This window comes from Rhincodon typus, chromosome 7 (genome assembly GCF_021869965.1).
Source record: "Rhincodon typus isolate 14 chromosome 7, sRhiTyp1.1, whole genome shotgun sequence".
In the NCBI taxonomy this organism is placed as follows: domain Eukaryota; kingdom Metazoa; phylum Chordata; class Chondrichthyes; order Orectolobiformes; family Rhincodontidae; genus Rhincodon; species Rhincodon typus.
Window position 1 is genome coordinate 10,833,333 of NC_063338.1, and position 16,168 is coordinate 10,849,500.

At 43.9% G+C, this 16,168-nt stretch overlaps 1 protein-coding gene across 1 annotated transcript in view; it reads right to left on the minus strand.

Moving 5' to 3' along the window:
- LOC109932140 (partitioning defective 3 homolog B) overlaps positions 1 to 16,168 on the minus strand; it is an 851,675-nt gene that overhangs the window by 85,933 nt on the left and 749,574 nt on the right. The window lies entirely within an intron of this gene.

Below are 16,168 nucleotides of genomic sequence, written 5' to 3' on the forward strand. Positions count from 1 at the left end.
AAGAAAGGACTGTAATGTTCGATATTTTAACTTCATCATTTCTTTATTTTTCTAATTTTTTGCTAAGAAGACTGTGTTGCTGAACTTTTTAAACTTAGTTCTTTATATTTCATTTCCTGTCACTAAGATTTAGTACCTAAGATGGTACCGTGTGGTGACATTGTACACTTTTCACTGTACTCTTGTACCCCGTACTTCAGTACACATGACAATAAAACCTGAATCTGAAATCTAATCATGCTAAAACATTGCATGAAACTGTTAATTCTTCAATGACCACGTGACATTTAGCTGCAGTATCAAAGCTGCTGTGCGATACCTGCTGCCAGGGACAAAACGAAAATGAGAAAGGAACAATCACCAATTCCACACTGCAAATTACTGAAGAAAATGAATGCAGTGGAGCAATGTTGAGATAATATAATTCATTGCACTTTCAATCATCTCGTCTTCACTCCAAGGATATAGAGCATCACTGAACTGCTGCTTGAGATTATTACCTGGTAATCACTCCCAGAGATCTCCTCTCTGTTGAAAGTCTTTTTTTCAATTCTGCTACTCTTCACTATCAGCACTTTTTAAACAATGAAACCACTGTAAAGAACTTGGACAATGAACAGTTCAAGAAAAAAATACTGTCACTTGTCCAAACAGTAATGCTGTCCAAGTGTGAAGAAGTATACTGCACAGGAACCTAACCCAGTTGTGGCAAATAACCTAAAAGTACAATCTGTCTGAGAATTGGCCAGGACAGTCTGCTTTTCTTCCAGACAAGGCTCTTGGATCTTATACATATCCAAGCAAGGGTACAGGCTGTCTTGGTTTAACATCTCTGAAACATTAGGAGTGCAAGGCGATATTAATTGCTCCATTGTGGGACTTTGTGTTTTTCTTTATTTGCCGAAACACAACTGATGATTCCATTGGATCATTTGAGCCAAAGAACTGTGCAGAGCCGTGAGAGGCAGTGGGACAGATGCCACCACTAATCTGCGATTGAAGCAATGATTGTGCAAACTTGTGGCAACCAACCATGAAACTAACAAAACATGTTAAGTCATATCCCTTACAAGGCCACATTCCTTCCAGTAGGTGTCAGCTGTGACTCAGTTGGCAGCATGCTTGCCCATAAGTTGGAAGTTTGTGGGTACATGTCCCACACCAAGAAACCCGAGCACAACAATCTAGGCAGACACTCAACTGAAAGGCTGAGCGAATGCTGTGCTGATGAAGGTGCCAACTTTTGGATGAGACATTAAACCTGGGGCCCTAACCCCCTCCTAAAAAAATTGCATGAAAATCAGCAAAGTTCTCTCCACTGTTCTGGTCTGTATTTATCCAACTCATTATTTTATTATCTCACCACTGTTTATGGAAGCTTGATATGTGCAAATTAGCTGCCACACTTCATATACAATAACAATGATTACACTTCAAAACTGCTTTGCTGGCTGTAAGGCACTTTGGGACGTCCTGAGAATGTGAAGGGCATTATTGAAATTGGACTCTCTTTTCTCTACTTCACCCCTCATAGACCTAACGTAGTGGAACCTATATGTGTAGATATTTCATAAATGATGCTGCACTTCACACAAGGATCAATCTGACCAAGTTCTACACTCTTGACAAAACACTACATATAATAACGTCAGATTTGTTTAAATGGCCCTTCTGTGAAAAAGAACTGCATTTAAATTTACAATGAATGCCTATGTACCTTTGGCCCACTTCCATGTGTCTCATGTGGATTATAATACTAATTCATCTGTGCACATGCTTCCCTTCTCTCCTGTTCTTATTCCCAGTTAGAGCTGCCAACTCTGGATGAACAAATTCCTGGAGGTCTTAATCATATGAGCTCCTGCTTCTCACTGCTCAGTTCTTACACTTTCCTCATTGGTGACTTGACATGTTAAATCTTAAGATTAACAGCACCTTTTTCAGCAATGAGTAAATGAAGAGCTCTTGGGAAACTGGATGATTCTTCATCATCGGTCAATAGCCTTTTTAGTCATTTCTGTAATGGTACAATGGCTTCAAGGTACGTACTTTGTCCTGGTTTTTTACGAAGGAAGGTTAAGAGAGAGGCGCCGAGCAGTCTACTCAGAGCCAATAAAGTAAACTGTTTGTGAGGCCTTGGGTGTTTTTTTAAAAAAAGAGTTGGAGCAATAGAAGTAGCCTGAATGGGTGGGGTCAAGCTCCCACAGAATCAGGGTTTTTAGATTTAATTTTTCAGTAGCAGTTGCTGCTGGGGTCTTGAAGCTGGATGAGGAAACCATTTTTCCTCTCTTGGTTACAGCTAAAAGTTGGGGTTCTCTTCCTGCTGCTAGAATTGCATGTGAGACAATTTGTTTTACTGAACTTGTCTTTGCCAAGGGTGTGTTTTTGCGATGTTACTACATTGGAACAGTTAGTTTAGTCATTAAATAATCTATCATTCTATTAAGTTTTACAATAGAGTTGTTATTCAAATTCTTTCTTTTGCTGTATATTAACTATAGTGAATGAATAAAGTGCGTTTTGCTTGAAGACTGGTAGTTTGATTAATCGAATTGCATCTGGAACGCAATCCCTGGCACTTGCCTTTAAAGTAAGAACAAATTAAGGTCTTCTTGATATATTTTGAGGGGTCTTGGTCTGGTCCATAACATCTCCAACATTTTTTTATAACTGTTGAACAGAAGTTTTCAAAGAAACCAGGAAAAAAGCTGTTTTGATGACCCCTATGATTTTTCTTCTATGTTTTGTTTTACTCACATGGTTGTGCAGTGAACCAGCCAGCAGACTACATGAAACCATGCCAGAGTAGTGATTTTCAGCCAGTACAAAGAAAGAAAAGCATGTGCACTCAGATTGTATCTCATTGTTGCTCTCACATCCCAAAGTGCAAAGTGCTTCACACAAATGAATCCTTTTTTAAATTCATTTGTGGAATGTGGGCATCGCTGGCTGGCCAGCATTTCTTGTCCATCCCTAGTTGCCCTTAAGAAGGTGGTGAGCTGCCTTCTTGAACCGCTGCAGACCTTCTGCTGTGGGTTGACCCACAATGCCATTAGGGAGGGAATTCCAGGATTTTGACCCAGCTACAATGAAGGATCGGCAATATATTTCCAAGTCAGGATGGTGAGGGACTTGGAGGCGAACTTGGAGGTGGTGGCGTTCCCATATGTCTGATGCCCTTGTCCTTCGAGATGGAAGTGGTCGTGGGTTTGGAATGTGCTGTTTGAGGATCTTTGGTGAATTTCTGCAGTGCATCTTGTAGATAGTACACACTGCTGCTACTGAGCCTCGGTGGTGGAGGAAGTGGATGCTTGTGGATGTAGTGCCAATCAAGCGGTTTTTTTGTCCTGGATGGTGTCAAGCTTCTTGAGCGTCGTTGCGGCTGCGCTCATCCAGGCAAGTGGGGAGTATTCCATTGCACTCCTCTCTTGTGCCTCATAGATGATGGGGAGGCTTTGAGGAGTCAGGAGGTGACTTACTCGCTGCAGTATTCCTAGCTTCTGGCCTGCTCTTGTATTCACTCTGTTAATGTAGTGAGTCCAGTTGAGTTTCTGGTCAATGGTAACCCCCATGATGTTGATAGTGGGGGATTCAGTGATGGCAACACCATTGAATGTCAAGGGACAGTAGTTAGATAGTCTATTATTGGTGATGGTCATAGCCTGGAATTTGTGCGGTGTGAATGTCACTTGCCACATGTCAGCCGAAGCTTGGACACTGGCCAGATCTTGCTGCATTTGAACATGGACTGCTTCAGTATCTGAGGAGTCACAAATGGTGCTGAACATTGTGTAATCAGTAGCGAAAATCCCCACTTCTGACATTATGATAGAGGGAAGGTCATTGATGAAGCAGCTGAAGATGTTTGGGCCTCGGACACTACCCTGAGAAACTCCTGCAGAGATGTCCTAGAGCTAAGATGATTGACTTCCAACCACCAGAGCGTTTTCCCCTTGATATCCATTGATTCTAGTTTTGCCAGGGCTCCTTGATGCCACACTCGGTCGAATGCAGCCTTAATATCAAGGACTGTCACTCTCACCTCACCTCTGGAATTCAGCTCTTTTGTCCATGTTTGAACCAAGGCTGTAATGAGATCAGGAGCTGAGTGACCCTGGCGGAACCCAAACTGGGCGTCATTGAGCAGGTGCTGCTTGATGGCACTGTTGATGACACCTTTCATCACTTTACTGATTGTCGAGAGTAGGCTAATGGGGCAGTAATTGGTCAGGCTGGATTTGTCCTGCTTTGTGTACACAGGACATACTTGGGCAACTTTCCACATTGTCGGATAGATACCAGTGTTGTAACTGTACTGGAACAGCTTGGCTAGGGGAGCGGCAAGTTCTGGAGCACAAGTTTTCAGTACTATTGTTGGAATGTTGTCAGGGCCCGTAGCCTTTGCAGTATCCAGTGTCTCCAACCGTTTCTTGACATCATGTGGAGTGAACTGAATTGGCTGAAGACTGATATCTGTAATGCTGGGGACCACTGGAGGAGGCCGAGATGGATCATCCACTCAGCACTTCTGGCTGAAGATTGTTGCGAATGCTTCAGCCTTATCTTTTGCACTGATATGCTGAGCTCTTCCATCATTGAGGATGGGGATATTTGTGGAGCCTCCTCCTCCAGTGAGTTGTTTAATTATCTACCACCATTTATGACTGGATGTGGTAGGACTGCAGAGCTTAGATCTGATCCGTTGATTGTAGGATCGCTTAGCTCTGTCTATCACTTGCTGCTTTTGCTGTTTGGCATGCACGTAGTCCTGTTTGGTGGCTTCACCAGGTTGATACCTCATCTTCAGGTATGCCTGGTGCTGCTCCTGGCATGCCACCCTGCACTCTTCATTGAACCAGGGTTGATCCCCTGGCTTGACGGTAAGATTTTAAGATAGTCGCTCTTGTTAGGTATGAGTGGGAATTTTGAGCACAAAAATAATAGTTCCAGCAAACAGCACCACGGCGGCTAGTTAATAGCTTTAGCTGGACTTCAAGGACTAAGTGACACGTGGCATATGCCAGAAATGCAAACAACAATTTTAAGAACACGTTAAAATGGGAGATCCCAGACGTCTGAAGGCAACCAAAATTTGGTCAAGGTGCACACTTCCCTTCCTGACATTTTGTGGAAAGACATGAGTAGTTACTGGCTCTGAGAACCTAGCACAACCTGGTTCATAATCTGAATAGGCCTCCGATGCAAAGTTGCAATAAATAAATAACCAATGAACACATATTCCTGCCACGTGCTCAAACAGTACATAAGTTAGCATAACTTTCAACAGTTCCTCGATCCTTTCCTCCCATCCAAAGAACAACAACTTGGCAAGCGTGAGCTTTTGAACACTATCATGAACTTTCATAAGCTGGGAATGGCCATTGCAAACAGTAAAAGGAATGTTCAGAGTTAAGTCAAAATCCAGATTTGGGATTTCAGCAAATTTTCAATTGAAATTTATGTTTTTGGTAACCTCCAGTTTCTGAAAATTCCATTTCCTAATAAAGGCACATTAGGATCAACTACAGCTCAGTGGGTAGCCTTCCTGCCTTTAGGTAAACTAAGACCCCACATTACAGGCATGAGAAAGCCCCCCATGTACAAACTGAATGCCTTATTTCTGACAGTAACATAGTAATGGCTCTTCATGGCTGTAAAATATTTTGAGGTAACGCATCCTGAAGTCATGAAAGGCGCCATATGGGCGTATATAGGGACACATCTTGAAAGGACGATATCTAACCCTGTACTGTCTCTGTTCCAATGCTGGATGAGTTGCTATGTAGCAATGTCAGATGATGGTTTTAGAATCCCTGGCTTTATTTTCAATGCTCATCACACCCAGTGCTTTCTTCACCAGGAATGCTTTGTGGAGATGCTTAAAGCTGAAACATAATTTTCAAAGTCACCATGTCCAGGAATCTCCTGCTGAGTCTCCTGCATTGAGTGACGCAGAAAACTCACCACATGCTTGTCAGTTATAAATAACAGCATAAGTTTTCTCAACTGAAGAAAATTTTTACCAAGAATCACAACTGCAGCAAAAATGATTGACTGTGGAGCTGAAGGTGACAAGAGAGCTTTCCTTGGAAACTCATCTTCCAAGCGCCACTAATAGGACGGTCTTTTATTTTTTGGATGACTTCTTCACACATGGGAGTAAAAATTTTGATGCACTCTCCTTAAATAAGGTGTTTGAGACTGGAATTAATTTTAAATTCACAGCGCCAGGGACCCGGGTTCGATCCCACCCTCAGGCGACTGTCTGTGGGGAGTTTGAGCGTTCTCCCCGTGTCTGCGTAGGTTTCCTCCGGGTGCTCCGGTTTTCTCCCACAGTCCAAAGATGTGCAGGTTAGGCGATTGGCCGTGCTAAATTGCCCATAGTGCCCCGGGTTGTGCAGGGTAGGTCGGTTAGCCATGAGAAATGTAGGGTTACAGGGATAGGGCAGGGGTTTAGATAGTGGGGTGGTTCTGGGTGGGATGCTTTTTGGAGGATCAGTGTGGACTCAATGGTCCAGGTGGCCTGCTTCCACACTGTAGGGGTTCTATGAAAATGGTGAAACTGTGCTTAATAACTTTTTTTGTTGGATATTTAGGGTATTAAAGGAAGGTGGGGCGGGGGCGGTGGGGGTGCGGTGGAGAGATGGAGTTAAGGCACGGATCAGCCAGGATGTAATTGAATGGTGAAACAGGCTAAACAACTTCCAGTTCCGAGGCACTGGGAGAGATCCTGTAGAGAAATAAATCTCACATGCACGCGCAAGTGGGCAAAAGTGCTACCACAAGGATATTCGTTAGTTGCCCAGCTTAAAGCAAGAGCCGTGGGTTCCAGAATGAGCCAGTTTTTGAATGGCAGCAAAATGACACAAAAGTATTGCTTTTCATTACACAAATTTATTTTTGGTTTGACGTTATTTGATGCGAGTAGACATGCAGATGGATAGCAGATGCATTAGCTTGAAATAGCCTCTAGACATAAACCAAGCCAAAAAAATTGAGCACACATTCACACATCATTCCCTTTCAGAACAAAAATATATCAGAAACAATGAGTGTACAGAATCTCTCTTGGTTGCCTCCAAGTTAAAAAAATACAAATCTCTGGCCCTCCTTTTGCTTCTGCTTCCCCCCGCCAACAGCTCCACACCCAACTCAAAGGGTAAGATTTCAAACTCCAGCAGACAGATGGACAATTTAAAAGGTCCTTTTTAAAGGAAACAGAAGGCAAGAATGCAAGGCTTGCATTCTTGACCTAGGGATTTTTGGAAGCCAATGAAGCATTTTTAAGTGTAATCGCCGTTGTACTTTAAGAAATGCAGCAACCACCTTTAAACTAGCAAGCTCTCAAAAGCAGCAATATGGTGACGATGAATGGATCACCTGTTTTGGGAGTTGGCCGAGGAATAACTGCTGGCCAGAAGACTGGGGGAGGAGGAGGAAGTGGCTCATTGTCACTTTTAGGAGGGCATTTAGGAATGGGTGTTATCACATGACCTTGATAGTGATGTCCACAACCCATGAACAAATATATAACATAAAATGACCCTTTATAGTTCACAACGCTGGTGGTACCACTGTATGCGAAGCAGGCAATCTCCTAGGGTAGCGTGATTTGGTGGCAGGGTTAGCGGTGGGATGGTACAATTGTTGGCTTTGATAAAAAAAATTGGAAACAGAAACCCAGCGTTTTAAACAAATTATTCCAATAATTGCTCATCAGCACCTAGACAAAAGAAAAGCCAACTCCCACCAATGCATGGCATTGCCACACAGTGACATCTCGTTTAGTGAAGCACACCCACTTCTGCCCAATGAAATTCAAGCCTCCATAAACGAAAAAAAACAAAAACCTGAGGACTCCCAGCTGTTGTGATTTTAATGGGCTACGATAGAATAAGGTTTGAGCTGTGGGGCTTGGATCATTTCACTTCTCAGCAGGGTTATTGATTTGTTTTTAAGGTTTAGTGCAAAATGCTCTTGCGTTATTACTATTAATGACTGTGACTGGAAGCTAAGCAGTGGATAGAGTTGTAACCCACGGCCTTTGCTTGGGTTTTTTCATACAGCAGGGAATTTGAAATCCCAACATGGAAGCAGCAAATCCTCACACTGACACACGTGCCATACCGCTGGCTGTCCATGACATCGCTTCCACCGGCTTCTCATGATGTCATTTCCTCTGCCAATTCCCAAAATGGGTGGGGACACAAGGTTGAAGGTTCACCTGGGCAGCCAATGTGCATTGCAATGACCTTGCATCTTTGAAGTAATGCTTGGGATCTTTTATGTCTGTCTGAAAGGGCTTTATATTTATATATATATATCCACAAGACAGCTCTTCCAAGAATGTAGTGCTTTCTCAACAGGCACTGAAGCGTCAGTCCGAATTTTGTGTTCCTGTGTCAGAATTGGAGCTTAATCCTACGACGTTCTGATTCAGAGAGGACAGTGTTGCCGACTGAGCCTTAGCTGACACCTATTTCATCAAACTAACTGATCTTATTGACACTAACCACCACTACACATTCCGATTATAGTGTGAATGTCACTCACTGACCAACATTACATCTCCAGCTATAATGGGGTTGTCACTCAACAGGTCAAAGTTACACCTTCCCCTTACACTGGAATTGGCTGCCACTTGCTGATCCCCTTCTGTAGAATGCCAATTGCATTGGACCTCAAATAAGAAGTAATAAAACATTTATTTTTTGATACAGCAACAATAAAAGTAGTCAGATAACTAGCAGTGCCTAGCAGGCTAAGGACTTACTGTGAAGGTCAACCATTTCTATTACAATTGCAAGAGAAGAAAAAGAACGATTCTGCAGCAGTGGGATCTACATTTCTCTCCATGGCTCGCTAATGATACCCACAATTTAAATTACTCGGAGAGCCAATCTACAATAAGCATGTTTCTACTCCATCCGAGGACCGATAGAAAAAAAGACAGAACTACATGTACATAGCATCTCCTACGCAAGTACTGGACATCTAAAAGCATTTTATAGCCACTTTTAAAAGGATTAAAGTAGGAGAAACAGCGGCCATCTGGACAAATGGCAATCTCCCACAGTGACGACTGTACCATTTTGCATGGTGTGACTTTCCCCTCCCTGGAAGTGGTGGGACAAGTGGCAGGGAGGGTAAATAATTGGGTGATGTGCTCGCCATCCTCTCGTCACCGTGGCTGGACGGGAAGGTCCATGGGTGGCCCCCTCAAACCCGTCAGCAAGTAAAAGCCTTGCCACCAGTCCAATTACCTGAGAGGAAGGCTTCATTGCCTTCCCCTCATCAGGTGGTGATTGGGGTGATTGGTGTTGGTAGGGTGAGGGGGGTGGCTGAGGGAATGCGTGGGTGCTGGATGCCACCTCCCTCCCTGCTTTTGCTTCAGAACCCCTCTCTTTGCATTCCCCACCCCGTGAAAACCCTGTTCCCATTAGCTTCTCGCCATTTTAGCTCATGGCCTCACAGCCTGGACCTTAGGATCTACGTCCCAGATGCAGAACGTGCCATCCTCTGACTGGTTATCAGTCTCAAGCAGGGCAGAATGTCACTGGCGAGGCTCCTAATTTTACAGGAAGCACGTTGGTCAACATTTTGAGTACCTAATCGGTGCTCAGTGCAGCAGGCTGTCTGGTGGCTGGGGAGCTGGTCACACCCCATGAAGTTGTCGAATCAAGCTTAGAGCACTGGGCACTAAATCCTGGCTGTAATGTTGATTGGCCAGGGCGTTGGTCTGACAGGGCACATGTAAGATGGGGTCTTGCTTAAAGTCTCATCCAACAGTGCAGTACCATCTGCTCCCTTAGCTCTGTCACCGGAGGATTAGCCTTGATTTAGATACTCAAGCCTTGGAGTAGGGATGTTGTGGGGAGTGGAGGAGAGGAGCATTTGAACCCACAAGTTTGAGTTTCAGAAACGAGAGTGCTAGCAACTGAGCTACGTCTATCAACAGCAATAAGTAAATTAATAGGTTGAATAATTTTAGTAGAATCAGAAAGGCTACAGCACAGAAGGAATTCATTTGGTTCACTGGAAAAGTAACTCATCTTGTCTCACGCGCTGGTGTTTTCCACGCAGCCCTAGAGATTCATTTTCTGAAGAAGGGTCACTGGACCTAAAACGTTAACTCTGTTTTCTTTCCACAGGTGCTGCCAGACCTGCTGAGGTTCTCCAGCAATTTCTGTTGATGTCCTGGATTTCCGGCATCTGCAGTTCTTTTGGTTTTATTTCCCTCTCGAAAGCAATGGGTTAAATCTGCTTTCACCACATTCTCAGATGCTCTTCCCTTCGTTTCTGAAGGTGGTGGGTTCAAGTCCCGCTCTGAAGACTTGCAGCAAAGAATCAAGGCTGCCATTTCTTTGCAGTACTGATTGAGTACTACACTGTCAGAGGTGCAGTCTTCTGGATCAAAAAACTGAAACTAATCTATTCTCTTGTGGCTGTGTTGGATCTAAGGGTGCTATTTTGAAAAAGAACAGGGGAGTTCACCCTGGCTAATATTAATCCCTCAACTAATATGACTAAAGCAGATTACCTGGTCATTATTAAGTTACTGTTTGTGAAATCCGGCTGTACACAAATTTATTGCTGCATTTCCTACATTGCAAATGTGGCTGCACTTTAAAAATGCTCGATTGTCTGCATCGTGCTTTGAGACACCCTGAGGTCATGAAAGATGCTACATAAATGGAAGTCTTTTTTTAACAGCAAACATGAGCCATCAAATGAAGGCCAACAGTACTTCAGAAAAGCATGCAAATCATTTCCAGTTCTTTCCTCACAGGAAACTTTGTGAAAAGCCATCTCAACATGCGGAATCTGTGTCTAATGAATCAAACATTCATTGCAAGCCCTGCTGCTTAACCTGGAACTAGTAGGTACTTCTGAAAATCATGTGAAGCCTGTGAAACATGCAGGAAACTTTCCACAAGCATCCGTGGATTCTTGAAAGGATTCATACAGCAATACACAAATCTTGAAACTGAACACCTCCATGGGCCAAAGTCAAGGACGAATCCACTAACATAAAGATGCAGTCAACTGGAGTCTCCGTCAATCAGCTAAGTGTGAAAGTAATAAATCATGCTCCAAAATCAGGAATCAATGCCAATGATAGCAAACCTGAAAACTAGTCCATAGTTCAAAAGCGTAAAACAAAAAAAAACGTGCAACTGCTCGCAAGATGAAGTATACATACCAACCACTGAAGGTGAATGCTGTGTTGGTAAGAGTGATTTGTTGCTGATTATATGAGGAAAGAAATACCTCAGCCAATTTTTGAAAAACAGGGGCAGAAAACATCACAGGAGTCAAGGTCATCAACAAAATCAGTATGATTCCTGCAGGGAAGGACCTCTACACACGGTGTCCGTAAATGCCGATATATTCCTGCGGACTGTCTGTAAACACTGCAACATGTACGGGGATTGCCTGAAAATATTTATATACTTCTGGGGACTCTCTATAAATGCTGATACACTCCTGGGTTCTATTCTGTAAATTATGCTACATTTTTATCTCCACTTCCAAAATGTTGCATTGCCAAACACAACTACACACAGGTTTCCTGTTTCATATTAATACCATACAGTAACGCAAAAAATGCATCAACACATTGACAAATATGGAAACCGAAAAAAAAGTGTAGAATTCTCAAGCCACCACTCACAACATACTAGATCACTGCTCCACTTCGACAAAGATTATATAATTTTGTGTATTTCCTGTGAAGTATTGTCCAAAATGTACTATTTAAGGGTAATAGTTCCCTTATTTGTGTCATACCTTTATTCATATATCTGTGGGGATTAAGGGAAAAAAAGATGACTTACAGCACATTAAAAGGACATAGGTTTTTGCCTGTGAAGGATCAATTTTGTATTGGAATTCCATTTTACACAACAGAAGCGGCTAGTGGTGGATAAAACTTCAATATGGCACACTTTGACAAACTTCCCTAGATGTCCTCTCCAAGTTTGAAAAAGCAGATTTTGTTTCAGTATTTGGTCACTCTTGTTGATGACCTGTCTGACCCAGTGGTGTTCCTTTCCACCTCCATTATGCCAGCAACCCCTATCTTGAACCTTAGTGATTAAGTGGCTATTGCTTTATTCATTCACCTAATGATAACTTCACTGACTGAACTGTCTACTATTATTATCAAGAGAACCTGATAGTCATGACCTTTCCGTTCATTCAAAGCCCAGCTGTCAATAAAATGCCATCTTGACGTCCAGGCCTGGAACTGTGATTACTCACATTCCAGCCCTGCTTTGGTTAGTGCAGTCTAGAATCTATTTTAGAGTGTCACTTCACTGTTGGTGTGGAAGAGAATGAAGTTGACAAAACTCTGCTCTGCTCAGTGGCATAATGAGTCAGTGCTTGGAACGAAGTGCCAAAGAGGGGCTAGAAAGGATGGATATCCCATTCCAATGACCTCACGTACCATTAACTTCTGACCTTGACTGCTCCATAAATGAAGGCATTGAATGGATGCTTGAAGGGACAGGACAGGAAAGGAAAGGAGGTCATTGCAAACAGCTTGTGGGCATCTCCATCACCGATTATGAATAGATTGAGTCCTTGCTGCATTTTAGTAGCTGTAGCTCTTCTGTGTGGTGACGGGGCATGGCATCCATCAAACGAAATATAAACAAACTGTCAGAATACGAAAGGCAAAATCTTCCTCATCGTTTCATTGCCGATTAGGAAATCTTACAACACGGCAGGCCGCCTACGACTTAGCTGGCATGGGAATAAAAAATGTTTATTCTGCAGGAGTCATTGCCACCATTGCTTGCTGTGGCCGGTGTCGACTCCATGTCCAGCAATGGGCTGGTTTTAAAATAGTCATCCTGGTGCTTAAACCTTGTTCGTGACCTTGTTTTACCCCTTCTGTCAGTTCTGCCAATGCATCCTCATTGTGCGTCTCTTCAATACACCAAAGGCAGCAGTGCCTTCAGCTGTCCAGGTCTGATGTTCTGGAGTTTTCCCTCCTCCTTCCTCAAAAACATACCACTTCGATCTGACCTAATATATTGTTGCGTGATGTGGGGCCACATTTTCACCCTGGATACTGGGAACAGGAGCTGGGTCTGTTTCTGTGTTAGAACCTTGACCCCCAACCCCAACATCTGGACCCAAATGTTGCAGGAGGGCCAGAAGGTGCACCCCTCCCACACCCCCCTCAGAGGGAGCGGAGGGTGGTGCTCTTTCCCAAGGAGATTGGAAGTGAGGCCAACTCTGCGCAGCGTGGGCATCAATGTTATCACCCTCTACCTCCAATCACTCCCCTCTTAGCACCTTCCCTCCCGATGAGCTGTTCCCTTCCAGGGCCTCACTGTCCTCACCTCTCTGTGAGGGTCATGTCATGGAGAGACATGGGTCTTGTACGGTACCAGCTGACTGCTCCAGGCACTGGACCCAGTCACCCATCTTTGGAGAAAAGGGCATCTGTTGTCTGGGCTGTGCATCACTGTGTAGCTGCCTGTAAAATGCCAGGTTGCGGTGACGAGAGCTCAGATATTTGAGAAGAGAGAGTTACAGCCTTCTTCAGCACTGGCTCTCAGTCATCTGCAGGTGTCTTCACTGCCTGTAGACCCCGTACTGCCCCCCGCCCCTGTCCTCTGGACCCCCGGCCGTCTGCCCTTCCTGTGCTGGTTTCTGCTCCTCATCTTTGACAACCTCACTGCAACTTTCCCGGTGGTAGGTGGGTTATGCACATAGTAACTGCTCCCACAATTTTTCTTTTAACTCCTTAAAGAAGACTGCAACTTTTAATATCATGCCAAATGGTGTCCTAATTGTTCATTTGCCCATGGGACATGGGCGTCATTGGCTAGATCAGCATTCATAGCTCATCTCTAGTTGTCTATATGAAGCTGGTGGCAAATCTTCTTCAACCACAGCATTCCACATACTTTTTGTCACCCATATCTAAGTAAGGAAGACTTGCATTTATTTTCCACAATTCATGACCTCAAAATGCCCTGAAGCACTTCATAGCTAATGATGCAGGCCAGGCTGCATTAGAGGACCAAGAAAGTTGACGTTTCGGGTCAGGACCCTTCTTCGGAAATGGGAAGGGGAAAGGGAGCTGGGACATAAATAGAGAGACAAAGGGTCGGGCTGGGGAAGGTAGGTGGGATGGTGATAGGTGAATGCAGGTAGGGAGCGGTGGGGATTGATCAGTGGGATGAGTGGGGTGGATAGGTGGGAAAGGAGATGGACAGGTTGCGTCGAGTCAAGGAGAAGGGGATGAGAGGCTCGGGGTGGGGAGATTTTAAAACTGGTGAATTCCATGTTTAGGCCATCGGGCTGTAGGCTCCTGAGATGGAATATGAGGTGTTGCTGCTCTAGTTTGTGGGTGGTGCTATTGTGACACTGGAGGAGGCCCAGGATGGACATGTCACCCAGGGAGTGGGAGTGGGAGTTAAAATGGTTGGCAACCAGAAGGTGTTGACATTTGTTGCGTACAAAGTGCAGATGCTCTACAAAACGGTCTCAGAGTCAACGCTTGGTTCCTCCAGCTCCATACTGTGTTGTCTCTGACTCCAGCATCTGCATTTCTTGCTACCTCACAGCTAATGATGCACTTTTGAAAGTGTAGTCACTGTTGTAATGTAGGACACTCATTAGTCAATTTGCACACAGCAAGGTCCAACAAACAGCAGTATGATAATTCTGGATAATCTGATTCAGTGCTACTGGCTTTAGGAGAAATATTGGTCCAGGGTGCCAGGAAATAGTCCTTTACTCCTTTTGGAAATAGTGGCTTGGGATCTGTTCAGCTCTGTTGAGAGGCTTGATGATGTCACAGGTTACCATATTATCTGAAAGATGGGGCTGCAGATAATCACGTCACTGAGTGACATGGTATAACCCCCATAGAGACCAACGACTTTTAAAAAGGGATGAGAGTTGTCCAGTGGTCTTTGAGGACATTGCTGAATCAGATGGGCTTTTTCAGCAATCCACAGTGGTTGTACTTTTTGGTGAAAATTTAACTCAATGCCATGGTGGGGTTGGAGCTCAGGTACCCAAAACATTACAGCCTGTGTTTCTGGATTACAAGTCCACTGACATTACCACCACACTACCATCTCCCCTCTCAATTCCACCTGCATGAGCACAGAGGTGATGTTGACTGACGCTCTGTTCCTCTCCGGGTAAATGAAATCCTTCCCCACCTTTTCCTCAGACTTGGCTGAGTTCTGAGGTTCACAGCTCCAACATGTGACAGAGTTGAACGCACATCATCCCACCCAGCTGCCAGCACACTTTACAGCTTTAAGACTTCTATTCACGCAGTTTGTACCCTTGTATTCCATCAAAAAAATACAAAATTAAATTGACTCTACTTTTGAGTGTGTCTGATTTTCTTGAGACCCCAACCGTCTAGCAGTCAAATGGAAAGAAAGGCTAAACCACTGCATGTTGGGATAGCGAGCTCTACCTGCGCATATATCCTTGGAGGTTTCATCACATGACCTTCAAGTGCCCCACCAAATCAAATGACCCTCTTTCCAATCTACAATTTTGCAAAGTAATTGATAAACTAACACGTGCAAGAAAAACACAGAATAAAAATCTCACACAATGATGATTCAGTTTCACAGCCACGAAGTATCAGAAGAGTGTCCAAATCTTTCCTGGAGTGTTGGCAGCTCTACTCTGCTCTTAGTCAGAATGTCACTTCAGAACACTACAGTCATCAGTATAGAACCACACTGGGTGTAAAGATCCAACAACTTAATTTGCTGGTGCGACCATGACAAAGCACATCAGCTGCTATTTGCTTTCTTGGTGTCTGGGAAGCTGTTTTGTTTTTCTTCCCCCCCTCCCAACTTAGTAAATCAAAATAAACTCATTTGAATTGCCTCCCCTGCACTTGAAGAGGTAAGAATCCCAGAAGTATGATGTCCCTTAGGGGATAAACAAAGCTGCAATGCTGAATGAATCACCAAAAAAAAAACATTGCCTGGCTCCAAACTTAGTGTGCAAAGAGCAACCCATGGATAAATAATACAGAATTCTTAATCTGGCTATCACAATAACCATCCATCTGGGAGAAGGCAAGAAACCATATGGTGGCACAAGTAAATATTTATTGCTGCCTACTGCTGGCCAAATACATTAAAGTAGTGTTATTCTGCTTCATACA